The 8,499-nt window shown below is 35.5% G+C and overlaps 1 pseudogene; it reads right to left on the bottom strand.

Moving 5' to 3' along the window:
• Positions 1-6,451: 6,451 nt before the first annotated feature.
• Positions 6,452-7,458, bottom strand: LOC119254231 (olfactory receptor 1002-like; annotated as a pseudogene).
• Between the last annotated feature and the right edge of the window lie 1,041 nt (positions 7,459-8,499).

The following is an 8,499-nucleotide window of genomic DNA, read 5'->3' as shown; positions in this document are numbered from 1 at the left end:
TAAGTTTCATACTGTGGGCTGAGAGATAAGACTTGGATTCTACTGGTGATCATCTTAACTACCATCTGAGTGACGCTGAGTAAGTCATTAAACCTTACTGGGTCTTCAGTTTTTTGCTTGATCAGAAAAAGATTTTTGAAAAAAAATCAGAATTTTAAACCTAGCCATGACCTTTGGAGATTATCAAAGACAAATCCTCTAACTGTGCCACTGTATATTTCTTAAAATCCCTGCCTTTGAACTAAGTATATAAAATTTTCATTAAAAAAAGATAGTATGTGTATCTGATTTATTCTAGCTGATTCCAACCTGCCTAAAAATGAATTCTTTTAGATTCTCATCAGTTGTGAAAATTCCTAATGTCTAAGGAGTAAAAGATCAGACCATGGAAGTTGGCTTTGGAACAGGAATCAAAATCTTCAGCAGTATCTCCTCTGTGGTACCTTCTCCATAATACCTATTTCTCTTATTACTAATGTATATTCTGCTGATATTATCAAAATTTTAGTCCATAAAAAAACAGTTCTTAAATACCAAGTAGGTGTTATAACCAACTGAGTGCTATTAGAAGCTGGGAAATAAAATCAACAATTTAAGGATGAAAGGGGTATTTAGCCCAGAGAAATGAAAACATATGTCCACACAAAGGCCTGTACAATTTTGTTCATAGAAGTTTTTATTCTTGATGGCCATATACTGGAAACAAACAAAATGATCCCACAGTAGGTGAGTGGTTAAACAAACTGATGTATATCCATAATAAAGAATCCTATTCAACAATAAAGAACACCAAGATATGATCTACACAACAACTTGGATGGGTGTTTGGCCATTAGACTCAGTTGAAAAGAGCCAATCTCAAAAGGTCACATATACTATAATTCCATTTATGTAAATGTCTCATAATGTTCAACACCATAGAGATGGTGAATAGGTTAGTGTTTGCCTAAGATTAGGAATGGTGTGGGAAGTATTGTGGTGGTGTGACTACAAAAGGGTAGTACACTGGCAATCTTTGTGGAGATTGGATAATTTTATTTCCTGATTATGGTAATGGTTAAACAAATCTACACATGTGATATAATGATATAGAACAATACACACAGGTCATGCCAATGTCAATTTCCTAGTTTTAAGTTGTACTGAGGTTGACAAGATAAAGCCACTCAGAAAACCTGGATAAAGGACATGTGGGATCTCTCTGTCCTATCTTTAAAGCATCACATGAATCTTTATTTCAATAAAAAGTTATTTTTTAGTAAAAGAGTGATTGGAAAGTGGAAAAAATGGGAAAATAAGAAAAATATAAGAAGGAAAATTGAAGAAGAGAAGCCTACATTTTGGATCTTGAAATGTCATAATGAGTCCAAACAAACTATGAATGGGATGTGCAGCTGGAGAAACATCCACAGCTGTCTAATAACAGTCTCCCTGACAAGAAATCTTGAAAAGTGTTTTTGCTTAACAGGAAGTTAATGAAAAGTCTTTGGCCTCATGTGATCTTAAGGTTAAAAAAAAAGCAAGTGTGAAATTGAAGATTATTTGGAAAAGCTATATCTTAGTAGTGAAATGATTCAAGAATTTAATATTTGATAATCATAGAAATTCATTACAGGTCTTAAGCTCATATTTGTTATTACTCAAGGAAGATGGTAACAAATCACTTTAAGTGCTGTAATAATTAAGGCTATAAAAACAATTTCTATAAGGATCAAACTAGAATATAACCATCAATCAATTCAAACAATTATGAGAAAACAATAGTTTCTGACTGTGAAGGCCTATTACTTCACTTCCCCCCAGTAAAAAGATTAGGGAACAATCTTGACTGTAGATGTACATGAGACTTCAGGAAAGAGTAGCCTAAGTGTTCAACTCATTCAGGTTAGTTTTCTATTTATAATACTCAAAATAGGAAAAAGCTAAGAAATTAACACCCAGAGGATTCAAGACCTCTTAGTATTAATACTTTAAGAGTCCATAAATCTGGCAGCTCTATATAAAAGTATCTCTATATAAGTATCTCTATATAAAACACAAAATTCAACCAAAGTGTACATTCAAGCTAAGTCCTTTAAAACAAAGACATAGACTAAATATTCTACTTGTACCAATTATTCTTCAAAGAAAGCTCAGAGATGATGTTTTCCCATCATTTTCCATATCTGGTCTCCTGGAGACAATTTAAGAAATAACTTACCTGTTTAAAGAAATATGCCCTCTATACTCTTTGCTACTTATGTCAAAGTGAAATGCATGCCCTGATTTAAAAGTGAATTACCCTACATATGTACATACATGATAATCCCCAGATTCTTCAGATGTCTAAGAGGATAAATGTTATAGTGATACAATCTTGAAGACTGGAACTTCCAACAGCTCTTTAAAAAGGAGTTCATTCACTCAACTCTACACAGTACACAGCAGGCAGGGTTTTTTTCTAAAGGCTTGTTGTGTAAATGAGAGTCAACTCCCAAAGGAATGAGAAGCTCAGGAGATCAGTACTATAGAGTAGATATTAAAGTTATTTCATAAGAGAATAATTTGGAGATGTTGAGTCAAGCATAATTGCAAAAAATGATACTATCACTCCCTTTGGGATCACTACCATTATCTCACACACGCACACACACACACTGAAATTCCAGTTTAAGTCTCCAAGTACTACATAATGGGTACCAACCCTTAGCACTGGTGCAAATTTGAAATTCTCAACTACAGCCTTTGCTTCAGAGAAATTGTCATCAGAAGAGCAGTCTGGGTATGTAGCAATAGGGACCTGTGATTGATCCGTAAGTTACTGGGGAGATGGAATCATAACCAGAGGGCTCAGAAACAATCTCTTGAACATGATAAATCTCAAAGGGAGACTAAGATATAAGTAACTAAAAATAAGGTGAACTGAAGGTGTCTGTACAATAATGGAGAGCTACAAATTTGATAGCATCCATGAGAAACAAAAATAATCCACATTGGCTGTATGATAATTTTATTTTTTTTAAATAATAGATTTTATTTTTATATTCCCCAAATAATTGCAACCCCCCATTTTGACCCCAATCCCTCCCCTCCCACCCCCCCCCCCAAAAAGTGTCTCTGGTTCATAGTTTTTTGTTGATTTTGATTTTCACTTTCTTATAGTTATTCATTTCCTGGTCCCTTATTCAAGTTTTCTAGATTCCTGCTATGAGTGAGACCATCTGGTATTTTTCTTTTTCTTTCTGGCTTATTTCGCTGAGCATGATCCCTTCCAGCACCATCCATGTTGCTGCAAATTGCATGTGTTTATCTTTTTTGAATGCTGAGTAATATTCCATGGTGTATATGTACCACATCTTCTTGATCCAGTCATCTATTTTTGGGCATTTGGGCTGTTTCCAAAGCTTAGCTATTGTAAACAGTGCTGCTATAAACATAGGGGTGCAGGTGTTCTTTGGAATTGATGTTTCTGTGTTCTTTGGGTAAATACCTAGGAGTGGAATTGCTGGATCATATGGAAGCTCTATGTTTAGTAGGTCCAGAAATCTCCACACAGCTCTCCATAGTGGTTGGACCAGTTTGCACTCCCACCAGCAGTGCAGGAGAGTTCCTTTTTCTCCACACCCTTGCCAACATTTGTTGTTGCTAGTTTTTTTAATATGTGCCATTCTCACTGGTGTAAGATGGTATCTCATGGTAGTTTTGATTTGCATTTCCCTGATTACAAGTGATGTTGAACATTTTTTCATATGCCTGTTGGCCATTTGCATTTCCTCTTCAGAGAAATTTCTTTTTAGCTCTTCTGCCCATTTTTTGACTGGATTATTTTCTTTGTGTTGTTGAGTCTCATCAGCTCTTTGCAGATTTTTGTGATCAGTCCTTTATCATTAGTGTTGTGTGCAAAAATGTTCTCCCAGTCGGTGGGGTTTCTCTTTGTTTTTGTTATTGTCTCTTTTGCTGTGCAGAAGCTCTTTAATTTGATGTAGTCCCAGCTGTTTATCTTTGCCTTCACTATCACTGCTTTGGGTGATGTGTCTGTAAAGATGTCTTTGATGTGCAAATCACGTAGTGTTTTGCCTATATTTCCTTCTATTTATTTTATGGTTTCAGGTCTTATGTATAGTTCTTTAATCCATTTTGAGTTGATTTTTGTGTATGGTGTGAGGTAATGGTCAAGCTTCATTCTTTTGCATGTAGCAACCCAGTTTTCCCAGCACCATTTATTGAACAAACTTTCTTTGCTCCAATGCATAGTCTTTGCTCCTTTGTCAAAGATTAGTTGACCATAAATCTGTGGGTTTATTTCTGGATTTTCTATTCAATCCCATTGGTCTGTGTGTTTGTTCTTGTTCCAATACCATGCAGTTTTGATGATTATGGCTTTGTAGTATAGTTTGAAGTCTGGGAGTGTGATGCCTCCATTCCCTTCTTTTTTTTTTCAGGAGAGCTTTGGCTATTCGGGGTTTTTTGTGATTCCATATGAATTTCATCAGCATTTGTTCTATTTCTTTGAAGAATGACATTGAAATTTTGATTGGAATAGCATTGAATCTGTATATTGCTTTTGGTAGGATGGCCATTTTAATAATGTTTATTCTTCCAATCCATGAGCAGGGGATGTCTTTCCATTTCTTTGTGTCTTCTTCTATTTCTTTTAACAGTTTTTATAGTTTTCTTTGTATAGGTCCTTTACCTCTTTTGTTAGATTTATTCCCAAGTATTTGATTTTTTTTGTTTCGATAATAAAAGGGATGTTTTTTTTTTATTTCTTCTTCTTCAGATTTATTGTTTGTGTATAGGAAGGCTACTGACTTTTGCGTGTTGATTTTGTATCCTGCCACTTTGCTGAACTGATTGATGAGTTGAATTAGTTTTTCTGTGGAGTTTTTGGGGTTCTCTATGTATATTATCTGTATGATAATTTTAAATGTAAGGGTAGGAAGTAGCTTTGGGCTCAAATTTCATAAATATTTTAACATTTTATAAAACCCAGACAAAGAGAGTAAGAATTAGTAATCTCAGACAGTGAGCACTCCCTTGAGGAAGATGTGGGTCTTAAATCAGTTTGGATTAAAAACGCATTCAGGATACAAATTTTCAGTTGTAAGATGAATAAAGTCTGAGCATAAATGTACAAACAAGGAGATTTTAGCCAACAATGCTGTACATATAATTGGAATTTGCTGAGACAGAGTAATTCAATGCTCTCACAAGAAAAAATAAACATGATAATGTATGTGTTAATTCACTGGAAGTAATTCTATCACAACGTATCAAATCATCACATTAGACAATGTAAATATTTCAATTATATTTGTCAATAAAGTTGGTAAAATTTTTAGCTAAAGAGAGACATCAATGAGCAGAATAACAATCATAAAGGAAATTAGAAGAGATAAACCCTTAAACACATGTTTCCTTAAATCACATAAGATTATAATTTTTTAAATTAATGATATATTATTTTTGTTTTATACATTCATTTAAAATTTTTCCTGACAACTTATGTCTCAAGCATTCATATTGAGTCATGTACTAATTTCATACAAATCACACATGTTTATGCCCTTGCAATTTTCTGCCTCAGGTTTCAATGTATTGTTTATGAAGTGTAAAATTTCATTCCATTTTGTATTCAAATGTTTTTAACAGACTTAGGTTTTGTACTAATTGCACCCTATAAATAACCAATATTGTGGCTGGAAGGGTCCTTGTGGTTCTTATTATGATTGCAAGATGCTCTTCAGCAAGATCCATCACACATATCATCACCCACACACAGGAGGCCAGAATCCTGCTATTAGTATGGTCCAGTATGGGGAAGTGGTGTCTATGGTTTCAAGGCTTACTATTTATTGGTGAATTGAAAACGTAAAATTAAGAATTTAAGAGCAGGAAGAGAGAAAGGAAAAAGACAACACCAACACACAGAGCACAAAGTGTCATTTAAATTGACCAGGATCTGGAAAACAAAAGATCATCAGTGGGAGGAAGCAGGTGGCTCCTGCTCTAGTACTGTAATTGGCACTGTGTTCATTCAGGATAATTCTCTTTGAAGTAGAAACCTGGGCATCAAGCTTAAGTCAGGCATTTGCATTTCAAAGAAAAGTCAATGTCAGGGTTTACCCTACAACTTGACTCTCATTATAAAGAACAGTGTGAAAAGCCTTCTAGGTAATGTATTGAATTTAAAGATTATAAAGGAAGAATGAATCCCTAGAAGGGAATACCAGAAAACCGAGGAAATCATTGCTCAGAAGCACTTTATATCAGTCCCTGAATGAAAGATGGCATTCATGGGAGATGGGATATATTGCATAAAAATACAGAACTGTAGAGAAGAAAGTAGTTTAGGTGGTGTTCAGTGCATCACCCTCATTTTGCAGATTAAGACTTTGAGAATCAGAAATGATAACAGATTTTTTTAATCCTCTTGATAATCGGTGTGGTCAGGATTCAAACTGACATCTCCTTAGGTCAACTCAAATTGTCTTCTTAACAAACACTTTAGCTGCTGCACTGTGTGATGGTAAAAATCACCCTCTAAATTACCTATCCAGCAGAACTTTTGTCCTAGTAATTGTTGTCCTGCTTCTTTTACATCTGTGTTTCTCAGGCTGTAAATAAGAGGGTTCAACATGGGGATCAATGTGCTATAGAATGCAAAAACCACTTTATTAACATCCTGGGGTGAACCTGAATTGGACTGTATATCAATGAAGAAAAGGGCACCATACAAGATAGTGACAGCAGACAGGTGTGAAGAGCAGGTAGAAAAAGCTTTCCTCCTACCTTCAGCAGACTGGATATTCAATATAGTCTTGAGAATATAAACATAGGAGACCAGGATGATCAGGGAACTGAGTATCCCTATAAAGCCAGCCATGGTGAAAAGAATCAACTTATCGTTCTGCGTGTCGGCGCGTGTCAGGGAAAGAAGAGGGAGAATATCACAGAAAAAGTGGTTCACCACATTTGGACCACAAAAGGGTAAGCAAAAAGTGAAGGTCTTGTAGGTTATGGCACTTAGAATGCCCACAGTATAGAACCCAACCACCAACTGCACACACAGCTCCTGGGACATGATGACCATGTACAGGTGGTGATGTAGCAGTCATATGCCATGGTGGCCAAGAGGCAACACTCCATCACTACAAACTCAGCAAAAAACCACATCTGTACAGCACAGCCCACAAAGGAGATGGCTTTTCTCTCCTGAGAGGTATCATACAACATCTTTGGAGCAACAGTAGAAGAGAACCGATATCCACAAGAGACAGGTGACTTAGAAAAAAGTACTTGGGGGTCTGGAGTTGGGAATTCATTCATATGAGGATGATCATCCCCAAGTTCCCCCCAAGAGTCAAAATACAAACAAGGAGAAATATCAAGAAGAGAGTAATCTTCAATGGAAAGTTATCTGTTAAGCCCATGAAAAAAAAAAAATTCAATCACTGCTGTTTCGTTCTTATCACTCATTGTAGGTGGCAGTCTGAAAGGAGAGCAAGAAAAAATAACCATTACAATCAATAATTAATAAAGTCATAAAACCTTTTATTTATTGACTGTAATTGGAGTCTATGTTCTTCAGTAATACAAGTATTTGCTTTTACAGTTCAATTTCAGTGTGCTTTGAAGACCCAGCAAGTCCAACACGTAAGAATTTATAAATGGTATATAATTAATACCCTTGAATTTGCTACTCAGCTTTATAAGATCATAACATCTTGTAAATACTTTTTTTAAATGATGAGAAGTACATGAACATTCATAAAAACCCTTCTATTTCACACCTATTAGATATTTCTTCATCCTCACAACATGCTTGTAAAATATTATGAATTACTGTTTTTTTAAATATGTATAACACATAGAGGAAAATGAATCTTTATAGCAAAGACAAAAATATTAAAAACCCAGGTCCTCTTTTTTAATCATAATAGAAAGGAATTCATTCACCAAATCTCTGACTCTGCACTTTGGGTAAACTGGGAAGAGGTGGGCAATGGTTTGGAGAAGGATAATGTCCTGTCTGTGCATTTATTTCTTTAGCAATGTTTTTGCCTGTCCATTGGACCTCAAGGAGGGTCCTGGACACTGAAGCTCTATCTTTGCAAAAGACAAAGTATTTATCAAACCAGTGGACCTTACATTCCAGTCAAATTCGAGACAATAAAAGCAGAGATGCATAATGAATGCATAGCTATATTACTTTTGTTTGCCACAACAAATAGCCACAAGTTTGGTGATATAAAATAACAAAATTCATTCTCGCACAGGTATGGAGTCCAAAGATTAAGGTGCTGGCATGAATTCGTTCCTTAGAGCTATGGAAGGGGTGGGGAGGAAGGCATGCCTGGTCTCTTCCAGTTCTGAAGCTCCCTGCCCTTCCTTGGCTTGTGACCAATTAGTACCACTTTATGGTTCCAGCTTCCCATGATCTTCCTCTCTCTGTGTCTCTATGTCTTCTCATCTTTTTATAAAGACGCCAGTCCTGGGATCACCAGAATTATTTATGAT

The sequence above is a fragment of the Talpa occidentalis genome, unplaced genomic scaffold (assembly GCF_014898055.3).
Source record: "Talpa occidentalis isolate TD23 unplaced genomic scaffold, MPIMG_talOcc4v2.1 talOcc4.3, whole genome shotgun sequence".
NCBI lineage: Eukaryota > Metazoa > Chordata > Mammalia > Eulipotyphla > Talpidae > Talpa > Talpa occidentalis.
Note: the sequence above shows the minus strand (reverse complement) of the source record. Positions and strands in the feature narration are given on the sequence as shown.